Source organism: Rhinoderma darwinii, chromosome 1 (assembly GCF_050947455.1).
Source record: "Rhinoderma darwinii isolate aRhiDar2 chromosome 1, aRhiDar2.hap1, whole genome shotgun sequence".
NCBI classification, from domain to species: domain Eukaryota; kingdom Metazoa; phylum Chordata; class Amphibia; order Anura; family Rhinodermatidae; genus Rhinoderma; species Rhinoderma darwinii.
Window position 1 is genome coordinate 247,818,325 of NC_134687.1, and position 12,198 is coordinate 247,830,522.

At 41.9% G+C, this 12,198-nt stretch overlaps 55 pseudogenes; all 55 read right to left on the minus strand.

Moving 5' to 3' along the window:
- Positions 1-11: 11 nt before the first annotated feature.
- Positions 12-130, minus strand: LOC142730307 (5S ribosomal RNA; annotated as a pseudogene).
- A 253-nt stretch (positions 131-383) lies between these two features.
- LOC142736851 (5S ribosomal RNA) lies at positions 384-502 on the minus strand (annotated as a pseudogene).
- Positions 503-569: 67 nt separating this feature from the next.
- Positions 570-688, minus strand: LOC142737968 (5S ribosomal RNA; annotated as a pseudogene).
- Positions 689-755: 67 nt separating this feature from the next.
- On the minus strand, positions 756-874 carry LOC142736196 (5S ribosomal RNA; annotated as a pseudogene).
- A 253-nt stretch (positions 875-1,127) lies between these two features.
- Positions 1,128-1,246, minus strand: LOC142730330 (5S ribosomal RNA; annotated as a pseudogene).
- Positions 1,247-1,499: 253 nt separating this feature from the next.
- Positions 1,500-1,618, minus strand: LOC142736855 (5S ribosomal RNA; annotated as a pseudogene).
- Positions 1,619-1,685: 67 nt separating this feature from the next.
- Positions 1,686-1,804, minus strand: LOC142735982 (5S ribosomal RNA; annotated as a pseudogene).
- A 67-nt stretch (positions 1,805-1,871) lies between these two features.
- LOC142683787 (5S ribosomal RNA) lies at positions 1,872-1,990 on the minus strand (annotated as a pseudogene).
- Positions 1,991-2,057: 67 nt separating this feature from the next.
- LOC142724853 (5S ribosomal RNA) lies at positions 2,058-2,176 on the minus strand (annotated as a pseudogene).
- Positions 2,177-2,243: 67 nt separating this feature from the next.
- On the minus strand, positions 2,244-2,362 carry LOC142685946 (5S ribosomal RNA; annotated as a pseudogene).
- A 67-nt stretch (positions 2,363-2,429) lies between these two features.
- LOC142696242 (5S ribosomal RNA) lies at positions 2,430-2,548 on the minus strand (annotated as a pseudogene).
- A 67-nt stretch (positions 2,549-2,615) lies between these two features.
- LOC142737363 (5S ribosomal RNA) lies at positions 2,616-2,734 on the minus strand (annotated as a pseudogene).
- Positions 2,735-2,801: 67 nt separating this feature from the next.
- LOC142677525 (5S ribosomal RNA) lies at positions 2,802-2,920 on the minus strand (annotated as a pseudogene).
- Positions 2,921-3,173: 253 nt separating this feature from the next.
- LOC142696153 (5S ribosomal RNA) lies at positions 3,174-3,292 on the minus strand (annotated as a pseudogene).
- Positions 3,293-3,359: 67 nt separating this feature from the next.
- On the minus strand, positions 3,360-3,478 carry LOC142737207 (5S ribosomal RNA; annotated as a pseudogene).
- Positions 3,479-3,730: 252 nt separating this feature from the next.
- LOC142731781 (5S ribosomal RNA) lies at positions 3,731-3,849 on the minus strand (annotated as a pseudogene).
- Positions 3,850-3,915: 66 nt separating this feature from the next.
- Positions 3,916-4,034, minus strand: LOC142679275 (5S ribosomal RNA; annotated as a pseudogene).
- Positions 4,035-4,101: 67 nt separating this feature from the next.
- Positions 4,102-4,220, minus strand: LOC142736941 (5S ribosomal RNA; annotated as a pseudogene).
- Positions 4,221-4,287: 67 nt separating this feature from the next.
- Positions 4,288-4,406, minus strand: LOC142736340 (5S ribosomal RNA; annotated as a pseudogene).
- Positions 4,407-4,473: 67 nt separating this feature from the next.
- Positions 4,474-4,592, minus strand: LOC142676295 (5S ribosomal RNA; annotated as a pseudogene).
- Positions 4,593-4,659: 67 nt separating this feature from the next.
- LOC142672532 (5S ribosomal RNA) lies at positions 4,660-4,778 on the minus strand (annotated as a pseudogene).
- Positions 4,779-4,845: 67 nt separating this feature from the next.
- On the minus strand, positions 4,846-4,964 carry LOC142737857 (5S ribosomal RNA; annotated as a pseudogene).
- Positions 4,965-5,031: 67 nt separating this feature from the next.
- Positions 5,032-5,150, minus strand: LOC142666638 (5S ribosomal RNA; annotated as a pseudogene).
- A 226-nt stretch (positions 5,151-5,376) lies between these two features.
- On the minus strand, positions 5,377-5,495 carry LOC142683908 (5S ribosomal RNA; annotated as a pseudogene).
- A 67-nt stretch (positions 5,496-5,562) lies between these two features.
- LOC142731611 (5S ribosomal RNA) lies at positions 5,563-5,681 on the minus strand (annotated as a pseudogene).
- Positions 5,682-5,748: 67 nt separating this feature from the next.
- LOC142685627 (5S ribosomal RNA) lies at positions 5,749-5,867 on the minus strand (annotated as a pseudogene).
- A 67-nt stretch (positions 5,868-5,934) lies between these two features.
- Positions 5,935-6,053, minus strand: LOC142694462 (5S ribosomal RNA; annotated as a pseudogene).
- A 67-nt stretch (positions 6,054-6,120) lies between these two features.
- On the minus strand, positions 6,121-6,239 carry LOC142673040 (5S ribosomal RNA; annotated as a pseudogene).
- A 66-nt stretch (positions 6,240-6,305) lies between these two features.
- LOC142684241 (5S ribosomal RNA) lies at positions 6,306-6,424 on the minus strand (annotated as a pseudogene).
- Positions 6,425-6,491: 67 nt separating this feature from the next.
- LOC142704566 (5S ribosomal RNA) lies at positions 6,492-6,610 on the minus strand (annotated as a pseudogene).
- Positions 6,611-6,677: 67 nt separating this feature from the next.
- On the minus strand, positions 6,678-6,796 carry LOC142730341 (5S ribosomal RNA; annotated as a pseudogene).
- Positions 6,797-7,049: 253 nt separating this feature from the next.
- Positions 7,050-7,168, minus strand: LOC142724974 (5S ribosomal RNA; annotated as a pseudogene).
- A 67-nt stretch (positions 7,169-7,235) lies between these two features.
- Positions 7,236-7,354, minus strand: LOC142737208 (5S ribosomal RNA; annotated as a pseudogene).
- A 67-nt stretch (positions 7,355-7,421) lies between these two features.
- Positions 7,422-7,540, minus strand: LOC142736344 (5S ribosomal RNA; annotated as a pseudogene).
- Positions 7,541-7,607: 67 nt separating this feature from the next.
- Positions 7,608-7,726, minus strand: LOC142676306 (5S ribosomal RNA; annotated as a pseudogene).
- A 67-nt stretch (positions 7,727-7,793) lies between these two features.
- On the minus strand, positions 7,794-7,912 carry LOC142686277 (5S ribosomal RNA; annotated as a pseudogene).
- A 253-nt stretch (positions 7,913-8,165) lies between these two features.
- LOC142736288 (5S ribosomal RNA) lies at positions 8,166-8,284 on the minus strand (annotated as a pseudogene).
- Positions 8,285-8,351: 67 nt separating this feature from the next.
- On the minus strand, positions 8,352-8,470 carry LOC142726400 (5S ribosomal RNA; annotated as a pseudogene).
- Positions 8,471-8,536: 66 nt separating this feature from the next.
- On the minus strand, positions 8,537-8,655 carry LOC142665329 (5S ribosomal RNA; annotated as a pseudogene).
- A 67-nt stretch (positions 8,656-8,722) lies between these two features.
- LOC142738504 (5S ribosomal RNA) lies at positions 8,723-8,841 on the minus strand (annotated as a pseudogene).
- A 253-nt stretch (positions 8,842-9,094) lies between these two features.
- On the minus strand, positions 9,095-9,213 carry LOC142684029 (5S ribosomal RNA; annotated as a pseudogene).
- Positions 9,214-9,280: 67 nt separating this feature from the next.
- LOC142735840 (5S ribosomal RNA) lies at positions 9,281-9,399 on the minus strand (annotated as a pseudogene).
- Positions 9,400-9,466: 67 nt separating this feature from the next.
- On the minus strand, positions 9,467-9,585 carry LOC142700943 (5S ribosomal RNA; annotated as a pseudogene).
- Positions 9,586-9,652: 67 nt separating this feature from the next.
- On the minus strand, positions 9,653-9,771 carry LOC142734306 (5S ribosomal RNA; annotated as a pseudogene).
- A 67-nt stretch (positions 9,772-9,838) lies between these two features.
- Positions 9,839-9,957, minus strand: LOC142724952 (5S ribosomal RNA; annotated as a pseudogene).
- A 253-nt stretch (positions 9,958-10,210) lies between these two features.
- On the minus strand, positions 10,211-10,329 carry LOC142684296 (5S ribosomal RNA; annotated as a pseudogene).
- A 67-nt stretch (positions 10,330-10,396) lies between these two features.
- Positions 10,397-10,515, minus strand: LOC142675058 (5S ribosomal RNA; annotated as a pseudogene).
- Positions 10,516-10,768: 253 nt separating this feature from the next.
- Positions 10,769-10,887, minus strand: LOC142680596 (5S ribosomal RNA; annotated as a pseudogene).
- Positions 10,888-10,954: 67 nt separating this feature from the next.
- Positions 10,955-11,073, minus strand: LOC142688790 (5S ribosomal RNA; annotated as a pseudogene).
- Positions 11,074-11,140: 67 nt separating this feature from the next.
- Positions 11,141-11,259, minus strand: LOC142686333 (5S ribosomal RNA; annotated as a pseudogene).
- Positions 11,260-11,326: 67 nt separating this feature from the next.
- On the minus strand, positions 11,327-11,445 carry LOC142726412 (5S ribosomal RNA; annotated as a pseudogene).
- Positions 11,446-11,512: 67 nt separating this feature from the next.
- LOC142736325 (5S ribosomal RNA) lies at positions 11,513-11,631 on the minus strand (annotated as a pseudogene).
- Positions 11,632-11,698: 67 nt separating this feature from the next.
- LOC142736447 (5S ribosomal RNA) lies at positions 11,699-11,817 on the minus strand (annotated as a pseudogene).
- Positions 11,818-11,884: 67 nt separating this feature from the next.
- On the minus strand, positions 11,885-12,003 carry LOC142689478 (5S ribosomal RNA; annotated as a pseudogene).
- Positions 12,004-12,070: 67 nt separating this feature from the next.
- Positions 12,071-12,189, minus strand: LOC142725107 (5S ribosomal RNA; annotated as a pseudogene).
- Positions 12,190-12,198: the final 9 nt, after the last annotated feature.

The following is a 12,198-nucleotide window of genomic DNA, read 5'->3' on the forward strand; positions in this document are numbered from 1 at the left end:
ACATAATAAAAAGTCAACCGCACCACGGATTCCCAGACAGTCTCCCACACTGGTACTAGCGAGGCCTTAAGCTGGGTAACTTCTGCGATCTGACGAGAGCAGGCACATTCAGCTTAGAATGGCCATTGACGTTAAATGCTTTAATCCATAGTCCTATTTAATCTATTGTGAAACAAAATCGAAACGACATAATAAAAAGGCAACCGCACCACGGATTCCCAGACAGTCTCCCACACTGGTACTAGCGAGGGATTAAGCTTTGTAACTTCTGCGATCTGACGAGAGCAGGGACATTCAGCTTAGAATGGCCATTGACATTAAATGCTTTAATCCATAGTCCTTTTTAATCGATTGTGAAACAAAATCTAAACGACATAATAAGAATTCAACTGCACCACGGATTCCCAGACAGTCTCCCACACTGGTACTAGCGAGGCCTTAAGCTGTGTAACTTCTGCGATCTGACGAGAGCAGGCACATTCAGCTTAGAATGGCCATTGACATTAAATGCTTTAATCCATAGTCCTTTTTAATCGATTGTGAAACAAAATCTAAACGACATAATAAAAAGTCAACCGCACCACGGATTCCCAGACAGTCTCCCACACTGGTACTAGCGAGGCCTTAAGCTGTGTAACTTCTGCAGTCTGACGAGAGCAGGCACATTCAGCTTAGAATGGCCATTGACATTAAATGCTTTAATCCATAGTCCTTTTTAATCGATTGTGAAACAAAATCTAAACAACATAATAAAAAGTCAACCGCACCACGGATTCCCAGACAGTCTCCCACACTGGTACTAGCAAGGCCTTAAGCTGTGTAACTTCTGCGATCTGACGAGAGCAGGGACATTCAGCTTAGAATGGCCATTGACATTAAATGCTTTAATCCATAGTCCTTTTTAATCGATTGTGAAACAAAATCAAAACGACATAATAAAAATTCAACCGCACCACGGATTCCCAGACAGTCTCCCACACTGGTACTAGCGAGGCGTTAAGCTGTGTAACTTCTGCGATCTGACGAGAGCAGGCACATTCAGCTTAGAATGGCCTTTGACATTAAATGCTTTAATCCATAGTCCTTTTTAATCGATTGTGAAACAAAATCTAAACGACATAATAAAAAGTCAACCGCACCACGGATTCCCAGACAGTCTCCCACACTGGTACTAGCGAGGCCTTAAGCTGGGTAACTTCTGCGATCTGACGAGAGCAGGCACATTCAGCTTAGAATGGCCATTGACGTTAAATGCTTTAATCCATAGTCCTATTTAATCTATTGTGAAACAAAATCGAAACGACATAATAAAAAGGCAACCGCACCACGGATTCCCAGACAGTCTCCCACACTGGTACTAGCGAGGCATTAAGCTTTGTAACTTCTGCGATCTGACGAGAGCAGGGACATTCAGCTTAGAATGGCCATTGACATTAAATGCTTTAATCCATAGTCCTTTTTAATCGATTGTGAAACAAAATCTAAACGACATAATAAGAATTCAACTGCACCACGGATTCCCAGACAGTCTCCCACACTGGTACTAGCGAGGCCTTAAGCTGTGTAACTTCTGCGATCTGACGAGAGCAGGCACATTCAGCTTAGAATGGCCATTGACATTAAATGCTTTAATCCATAGTCCTTTTTAATCGATTGTGAAACAAAATCTAAACGACATAATAAAAAGTCAACCGCACCACGGATTCCCAGACAGTCTCCCACACTGGTACTAGCGGGGCCTTAAGCTGTGTAACTTCTGCGATCTAACGAGAGCAGGGACATTCAGCTTAGAATGGCCATTGACGTTAAATGCTTTAATCCATAGTCCTTTTTAATCGATTGTGAAACAAAATCTAAACGACATAATAAAAAGTCAACCGCACCACGGATTCCCAGACAGTCTCCCACACTGGTACTAGCGAGGCCTTAAGCTGTGTAACTTCTGCGATCTGACGAGAGCAGGCACATTCAGCTTAGAATGGCCATTGACATTAAAAGCCTTAATCCATAGTCCTATTTAATCTATTGTGAAACAAAATCTAAACGACATAATAAAAAGTCAACCGCACCACGGATTCCCAGACAGTCTCCCACACTGGTACTAGCGAGGCCTTAAGCTGTGTAACTTCTGCGTTCTGACGAGAGCAGGCACATTCAGCTTAGAATGGCCATTGACGTTAAATGCTTTAATCCATAGTCCTATTTAATCTATTGTGAAACAAAATCTAAACGACATAATAAAAAGTCAACCTCACCACGGATTCCCAGACAGTCTCCCACACTGGTACTAGCGAGGCCTTAAGCTGTGTAAGTTCTGCGATCTGACGAGAGCAGGCACATTCAGCTTAGAATGGCCATTGACATTAAATGCTTTAATCCATAGTCCTTTTTAATCGATTGTGAAACAAAATCTAAACGACATAATAATAAGACAACCGCACCACGGATTCCCAGACAGTCTCCCACACTGGTACTAGCGAGGCCTTAAGCTGTGTATCTTCTGTGATCTGACGAGAGCAGGCACATTCAGCTTAGAATGGCCATTGACGTTAAATGCTTTAATCCATAGTCCTATTTAATCTATTGTGAAACAAAATCTAAACGACATAATAAAACGTCAACCGCACCACGGATTCCCAGACAGTCTCCCACACTGGTACTAGCGAGGCCTTAAGCTGTGTAACTTCTGCGATCTGACGAGAGCAGGTACATTCAGCTTAGAATGGCCATTGACATTAAATGCTTTAATCCATAGTCCTTTTTAATCGATTGTGAAACAAAATCTAAACGACATAATAAAAAGTCAACCGCACCACGGATTCCCAGACAGTCTACCACACTGGTACTAGCGAGGCCTTAAGCTGTGTAACTTCTGCGATCTGACGAGAGCAGGCACATTCAGCTTAGAATGGCCTTTGACATTAAATGCTTTAATCCATAGTCCTATTTAATCTATTGTGAAACAAAATCGAAACGACATAATAAAAAGGCAACCGCACCACGGATTCCCAGACAGTCTCCCACACTGGTACTAGCGAGGCATTAAGCTTTGTAACTTCTGCGATCTGACGAGAGCAGGGACATTCAGCTTAGAATGGCCATTGACATTAAATGCCTTAATCCATAGTCCTTTTTAATCGATTGTGAAACAAAATCTAAACGACATAATAAAAATTCAACCGCACCACGGATTCCCATACAGTCTCCCACACTGGTACTAGCGAGGCCTTAAGCTGTGTAACTTCTGCAGTCTGACGAGAGCAGGCACATTCAGCTTAGAATGGCCATTGACGTTAAATGCTTTAATCCATAGTCCTATTTAATCTATTGTGAAACAAAATCTAAACGACATAATAAAAAGTCAACTGCACCACGGATTCCCAGACAGTCTCCCACACTGGTACTAGCGAGGCCTTAAGCTGTGTAACTTCTGCGATCTGACGAGGGCAGGCACATTCAGCTTAGAATGGCCATTGACATTAAATGCTTTAATCCATAGTCCTTCTTAATCGATTGTGAAACAAAATCTAAACGACATAATAAAAGGCAACCGCACCACGGATTCTCAGACAGTCTCCCATACTGGTACTAGCGAGGCCTTAAGCTGTGTATCTTCTGTGATCTGACAAGAGCAGGCACATACAGCTTAGAATGGCCATTGACATTAAATGCTTTAATCCATAGTCCTTTTTAATCGATTGTGAAACAAAATCTAAACGACATAATAAAAAGTCAACCGCACCACGGATTCCCAGACAGTCTCCCACACTGGTACTAGCAAGGCCTTAAGCTGTGTAACTTCTGCGATCTGACGAGAGCAGGCACATTCAGCTTAGAATGGCCATTGACATTAAATGCTTTAATCCATAGTCCTTTTTAATTGATTGTGAAAAAAATCTAAACGACATAATAAAAAGTCAACCGCACCTCGGATTCCCAGACAGTCTCCCACACTGGTACTAGCGAGGCCTTAAGCTGTGTAATTTCTACGTTCTGACGAGAGCAGTGACATTCAGCTTAGAATGGCCATTGACGTTAAATGCTTTAATCCATAGTCCTATTTAATCTATTGTGAAACAAAATCTAAACGACATAATAAAAAGTCAACCGCACCACGGATTCCCAGACAGTCTCCCACACTGGTACTAGCGAGGACTTAAGCTGTGTAACTTCTGCGATCTGACGAGAGCAGGCACATCCAGCTTAGAATGGCCATTGACATTAAATGCATTAATCCATAGTCCTTTTTAATCGATTGTGAAACAAAATCTAAACGACATAATAAAAAGTCAACCGCACCACGGATTCACAGACAGTCTCCCACACTGGTACTAGCGAGGCCTTAAGCTGTGTAACTTCTGCGATCTGACGAGAGCAGGCACATTCAGCTTAGAATGGCCATTGACATTAAATGCTTTAATCCATAGTCCTTTTTAATCGATTGTGAAACAAAATCTAAACGACATAATAAAAAGTCAACCGCACCACGGATTCCCAGACAGTCTCCCACAATGGTACTAGCGAGGCCTTAAGCTGTGTAACTTCTGTGATCTGACGAGAGCAAGCACATTCAGCTTAGAATGGCCATTGACATTAAATGCTTTAATCCATAGTCCTTTTTTATCGATTGTGAAATAAAATCTAAACGACATAATAAAAATTCAACAGCACCACGGATTCCCAGACAGTCTCCCACACTGTTACTAGTGAGGCCTTAAGCTGTGTAACTTCTGCGATCTAACGAGAGCAGGCACATTCAGCTTAGAATGGCCATTGACATTAAATGTTTTAATCCATAGTCCTTTTTAATCGATTGTGAAACAAAATCTAAACGACATAATAAAAAGTCAAGCGCACCACGCATTCCCAGACAGTCTCCCACACTGGTACTAGCGAGGCCTTAAGCTGTATAACTTCTGCGATCTGACGAGAGCAGGCACATTCAGCTTAGAATGGCCTTTGACATTAAATGCTTTAATCCATAGTCCTTTTTAATCGATTGTGAAACAAAATCTAAACGACATAATAAAAATTCAACTGCACCACGGATTCCCAGACAGTCTCCCACACTGGTACTAGCAAGGCCTTAAGCTGTGTAACTTCTGCGATCTGACGAGAGCAGGCACATTCAGCTTAGAATGGCCATTGACATTAAATGTTTTAATCCATAGTCCTTTTTAATCGATTGTGAAACAAAATCTAAACGACATAATAAAAAGTCTCCCACACTGGTACTAGCGGGGCCTTAAGCTGTGTAACTTCTGCGATCTAACGAGAGCAGGGACATTCAGCTTAGAATGGCCATTGACGTTAAATGCTTTAATCCATAGTCCTTTTTAATCGATTGTGAAACAAAATCTAAACGACATAATAAAAAGTCAACCGCACCACGGATTCCCAGACAGTCTCCCACACTGGTACTAGCGAGGCCTTAAGCTGTGTAACTTCTGCGATCTGACGAGAGCAGGCACATTCAGCTTAGAATGGCCATTGACATTAAAAGCCTTAATCCATAGTCCTATTTAATCTATTGTGAAACAAAATCTAAACGACATAATAAAAAGTCAACCGCACCACGGATTCCCAGACAGTCTCCCACACTTGTACTAGCGAGGCCTTAAGCTGTGTAACTTCTGCGTTCTGACGAGAGCAGGCACATTCAGCTTAGAATGGCCATTGACGTTAAATGCTTTAATCCATAGTCCTATTTAATCTATTGTGAAACAAAATCTAAACGACATAATAAAAAGTCAACCGCACCACGGATTCCCAGACAGTCTCCCACACTGGTACTAGCGAGGACTTAAGCTGTGTAACTTCTGCGATCTGACGAGGGCAGGCACATTCAGCTTAGAATGGCCATTGACAGTAAATGCTTTAATCCATAGTCCTTTTTAATCGATTGTGAAACAAAATCTAAACGACATAATAAAAAGGCAACCGCACCACGGATTCCCAGACAGTCTCCCATACTGGTACTAGCGAGGCCTTAAGCTGTGTATCTTCTGTGATCTGACGAGAGCAGGCACATTCAGCTTAGAATGGCCATTGACGTTAAATGCTTTAATCCATAGTCCTATTTAATCTATTGTGAAACAAAATCTAAACGACATAATAAAACGTCAACCGCACCACGGATTCCCAGACAGTCTCCCACACTGGTACTAGCGAGGCGTTAAGCTGTGTAACTTCTGCGTTCTGACGAGAGCAGGCACATTCAGCTTAGAATGGCCATTGACGTTAAATGCTTTAATCCATAGTCCTATTTAATCTATTGTGAAACAAAATCTAAACGACATAATAAAAGTCAACCGCACCACGGATTCCCAGACAGTCTCCCACACTGGTACTAGCAAGGCCTTAAGCTGTGTAACTTCTCCGATCTGACGAGAGCAGGTACATTCAGCTTAGAATGGCCATTGACATTAAATGCTTTAATCCATAGTCCTTTTTAATCGATTGTGAAACAAAATCTAAACGACATAATAAAAAGTCAACCGCACCACGGATTCCCAGACAGTCTACCACACTGGTACTAGCGAGACCTTAAGCTGTGTAACTTCTGCGATCTGACGAGAGCAGGCACATTCAGCTTAGAATGGCCTTTGACATTAAATGCTTTAATCCATAGTCCTTTTTAATCGATTGTGAAACAAAATCTAAACGACATAATAAAAAGTCAACCGCACCACGGATTCCCAGACAGTCTCCCACACTGGTACTAGCGAGGCCTTAAGCTGGGTAACTTCTGCGATCTGACGAGAGCAGGCACATTCAGCTTAGAATGGCCATTGACGTTAAATGCTTTAATCCATAGTCCTATTTAATCTATTGTGAAACAAAATCGAAACGACATAATAAAAAGGCAACCGCACCACGGATTCCCAGACAGTCTCCCACACTGGTACTAGCGAGGCATTAAGCTTTGTAACTTCTGCGATCTGACGAGAGCAGGGACATTCAGCTTAGAATGGCCATTGACATTAAATGCTTTAATCCATAGTCCTTTTTAATCGATTGTGAAACAAAATCTAAACGACATAATAAAAAGTCAACCGCACCACGGATTCCCAGACAGTCTCCCACACTGGTACTAGCGAGGCCTTAAGCTGTGTAACTTCTGCGTTCTGACGAGAGCAGGCACATTCAGCTTAGAATGGCCATTGACGTTAAATGCTTTAATCCATAGTCCTATTTAATCTATTGTGAAACAAAATCTAAACGACATAATAAAAAGTCAACTGCACCACGGATTCCCAGACAGTCTCCCACACTGGTACTAGCGAGGCCTTAAGCTGTGTAACTTCTGCGATCTGACGAGGGCAGGCACATTCAGCTTAGAATGGCCATTGACATTAAATGCTTTAATCCATAGTCCTTTTTAATCGATTGTGAAACAAAATCTAAACGACATAATAAAAAGTCAACCGCACCACGGATTCACAGACAGTCTCCCACACTGGTACTAGCGAGGCCTTAAGCTGTGTAACTTCTGCGATCTGACGAGAGCAGGCACATTCAGCTTAGAATGGCCATTGACATTAAATGCTTTAATCCATAGTCCTTTTTAATCGATTGTGAAACAAAATCTAAACGACATAATAAAAAGTCAACCGCACCACGGATTCCCAGACAGTCTCCCACAATGGTACTAGCGAGGCCTTAAGCTGTGTAACTTCTGTGATCTGACGAGAGCAAGCACATTCAGCTTAGAATGGCCATTGACATTAAATGCTTTAATCTATAGTCCTTTTTTATCGATTGTGAAATAAAATCTAAACGACATAATAAAAATTCAACAGCACCACGGATTCCCAGACAGTCTCCCACACTGTTACTAGTGAGGCCTTAAGCTGTGTAACTTCTGTGTTCTGACGAGAGCAGGCACATTCAGCTTAGAATGGCCATTGATGTTAAATGCTTTAATCCATAGTCCTTTTTAATCGATTGTGAAACAAAATCTAAACGACATAATAAAAAGTCAAGCTCACCACTCATTCAAAGACAGTCTCCCACACTGGTACTAGCGAGGCCTTAAGCTGTATAACTTCTGCGATCTGACGAGAGCAGGCACATTCAGGTTAGAATGGCCATTGACATTAAAAGCCTTAATCCATAGTCCTATTTAATCTATTGTGAAACAAAATCTAAACAACATAATAAAAAGTCAACCGCACCACGGATTCCCAGACAGTCTCCCACACTGGTACTAGCGAGGCCTTAAGCTGTATAACTTCTGCGATCTGACGAGAGCAGACACATTCAGCTTAGAATGGCCATTGACATTAAATCCTTTAATCCATAGTCCTTTTTAATCGATTGTGAAACAAAATCTAAACGACATAATAAAAAGTCAACCGCACCACGGATTCCCAGACAGTCTCCCACACTGGTACTAGCGAGGCCTTAAGCTGTGTAACTTCTGCGATCTGACGAGAGCAGGGACATTCAGCTTAGAATGGCCATTGACATTAAATGCTTTAATCCATAGTCCTTCTTAATCGATTGTGAAACAAAATCTAAACGACATAATAAAAGGCAACCGCACCACGTATTCTCAGACAGTCTCCCATACTGGTACTAGCGAGGCCTTAAGCTGTGTAACTTCTGCGATCTGACGAGAGCAGGGACATTCAGCTTAGAATGGCCATTGACATTAAGTGCTTTAATCCATAGTCCTTTTTAATCGATTGTGAAACAAAATCTAAACGACATAATAAAAATTCAACCGCACCACGGATTCCCAGACAGTCTCCCACACTGGTACTAGCGAGGCCTTAAACTGTGTAACTTCTGCGATCTGACGAGAGCAGGCACATTCAGCTTAGAATGGCCATTGACGTTAAATGCTTTAATCAATAGTCCTATTTAATCTATTGTGAAACAAAATCTAAACGACATAATAAAAAGTCAACCGCACCACGGATTCCCAGACAGTCTCCCACACTGGTACTAGCGAGGCGTTAAGCTGTGTAACTTCTGTGATCCAACGAGAGCAGGCACATTCAGCTTAGAATGGCCATTGACATTAAATGCTTTAATCCATAGTCCTTTTTAATCGATTGTGAAACAAAATCTAAACGACATAATAAAAAGTCAACCGCACCACGGATTCCCAGACAGTCTCCCACACTGGTACTAGCGAGGCCTTAAGCTGTGTAACTTCTGCGATCTGACGAGAGCAGGCACATTCAGCTTAGAATGGCCATTGACATTAAATGCGTTAATCCATAGTCCTTTTTAATCGATTGTGAAACAAAATCTAAATGACATAATAAAAAGTCAACCGCACCACGGATTCCCAGATAGTCTCCCACACTGGTACTAGCGAGGCCTTAAACTGTGTAACTTCTGCGATCTGACGAGAGCAGGGACATTCAGCTTAGAATGGCCATTGACATTAAATGCTTTAATCCATAGTCCTTTTTAATCAATTGTGAAACAAAATCTAAACGACATAATAAAAATTCAACCGCACCACGGATTCCCAGACAGTCTCCCACACTGGTACTAGCGAGGCCTTAAGCTGTGTAACTTCTGCGATCTGACGAGAGCAGGCAAATTCAGCTTAGAATGGCCTTTGAGGTTAAATGCTTTAATCCATAGTCCTTTTTAATCGATTGTGAAACAAAATCTAAACGACATAATAAAAAGTCAACCGCACCACGGATTCCCAGACAGTCTCCCACACTGGTACTAGCGAGGCCTTAAGCTGTGTAACTTCTGCGATCTGACGAGAGCAGGCACATTCAGCTTAGAATCGCCATTGACGTTAAATGCTTTAATCCATAGTCCTATTTAATCTATTGTGAAACAAAATCTAAACGACATAATACAAAGTCAACCGCACCACGGATTCCCAGACAGTCTCCCACACTGGTACTAGCGAGGCCTTAAGCTGTGTAACTTCTGCGATCTAACGAGAGCAGGCACATTCAGCTTAGAATGGCCATTGACATTAAATGCTTTAATCCATAGTCCTTTTTAATCGATTGTGAACCAAAATCTAAACGACATAATAAAAAGTCAAGCGCACCACGGATTCCCAGACAGTCTCCCACACTGGTACTAGCGAGGACTTAAGCTGTATAACTTCTGCGATCTGACGAGAGCAGGCACATTCAGGTTAGAATGGCCATTGACATTAAAAGCCTTAATCCATAGTCCTTTTTAATCGATTGTGAAACAAAATCTAAACGACATAATAAAAAGTCAACCACACCACGGATTCCCAGACAGTCTCCCACACTGGTACTAGCGAGGCCTTAAGCTGTGTAACTTCTGCGATCTGACGAGAGCAGGCACATTCAGCTTAGAATGGCCATTGTTATTAACAGCCTTAATCCATAGTCCTTTTTAATCGATTGTGAAACAAAATCTAAACGACATAATAAAAAGTCAACCGCACCACGGATTTCCAGACAGTCTCCCACACTGGTACTAGCGAGGCCTTAAGCTGTGTAACTTCTGCGATCTGACGAGAGCAGGCACATTCAGCTTAGAATGGCCATTGATATTAACAGTCTTAATCCATAGTCCTATTTAATCTATTGTGAAACAAAATCTAAACAACATAATAAAAAGTCATCCGCACCACGGATTCCCAGACAGTCTCCCACACTGGTACTAGCGAGGCCTTAAGCTGTGTAACTTCTGCGATCTAACACGAGCAGGCACATTCAGCTTAGAATGGCCATTGACATTAAATGCTATAATCCATAGTCCTTTTTAATCGATTGTGAAACAAAATCTAAACGACATAATAAAAAGTCAACCGCACCACGGATTCCCAGACAGTCTCCCACACTGGTACTAGCGAGGCGTTAAGCTGTGTAACTTCTGCGATCTAACGAGAGCAGGCACATTCAGCTTAGAATGGCCATTGACATTAAATGCTTTAATCCATAGTCCTTTTTAATCGATTGTGAAACAAAATCTAAACGACATAATAAAAAGTCAAGCGCACCACGGATTCCCAGACAGTCTCCCACACTGGTACTAGCGAGGCCTTAAGCTGTATAACTTCTGCGATCTGACGAGAGCAGGCACATTCAGGTTAGAATGGCCATTGACATTAAAAGCCTTAATCCATAGTCCTATTTAATCTATTGTGAAACAAAATCTAAACAACATAATAAAAAGTCATCCGCACCACGGATTCCCAGACAGTCTCCCACACTGGTACTAGCGAGGCCTTAAGCTGTGTAACTTCTGCGATCTGACGAGAGCAGACACATTCAGCTTAGAATGGCCATTGACATTAAATGCTTTAATCCATAGTCCTTTTTAATCGATTGTGAAACAAAATCTAAACAACATAATAAAAAGTCAACCGCACCACGGATTCCCAGACAGTCTCCCACACTGGTACTAGCGAGGCCTTAAGCTGTGTAACTTCTGCGATCTGACGAGAGCAGGGACATTCAGCTTAGAATGGCCATTGACATTAAGTGCTTTAATCCATAGTCCTTTTTAATCGATTGTGAAACAAAATCTAAACGACATTATAAAAATTCAACCGCACCACGGATTCCCAGACAGTCTCCCACACTGGTACTAGCGAGGCCTTAAGCTGTGTAACTTCTGCGATCTGACGAGAGCAGGCACATTCAGCTTAGAATGGCCATTGATGTTAAATGTTTTAATCCATAGTCCTATTTAATCTATTGTGAAACAAAATCTAAACGACATAATAAAAAGTCAACCACACCACGTATTCCCAGACAGTCTCCCACACTGGTACTAGCGAGGCCTTAAGCTGTGTAACTTCTGCGATCGAAAGAGAGCAGGCACATTCAGCTTAGAATGGCCATTGACATTAAATTCGTTAATCCATAGTCCTTTTTAATCGATTGTGAAACAAAATCTAAATGACATAATAAAAAGGCAACCGCACCACGGATTCCCAAACAGTCTCCCACACTGGTACTAGCGAGGCCTTAAGCTGTGTAACTTCTGCGATCTGACGAGAGCAGGGACATTCATCTTAGAATGGCCATTGACATTAAATGCTTTAATCCATAGTCCTTTTTAATCGATTGTGAAACAAAATCTAAACGACATAATAAAAAGTCAACCGCACCACGGATTCCCAGACAGTCTCCCACACTGGTACTAGCGAGGCCTTAAGCTGTGTAACTTCTGCGTTCTGACGAGAGCAGGCACATTCAGCTTAGAATGGCCATTGACGTTAAATGC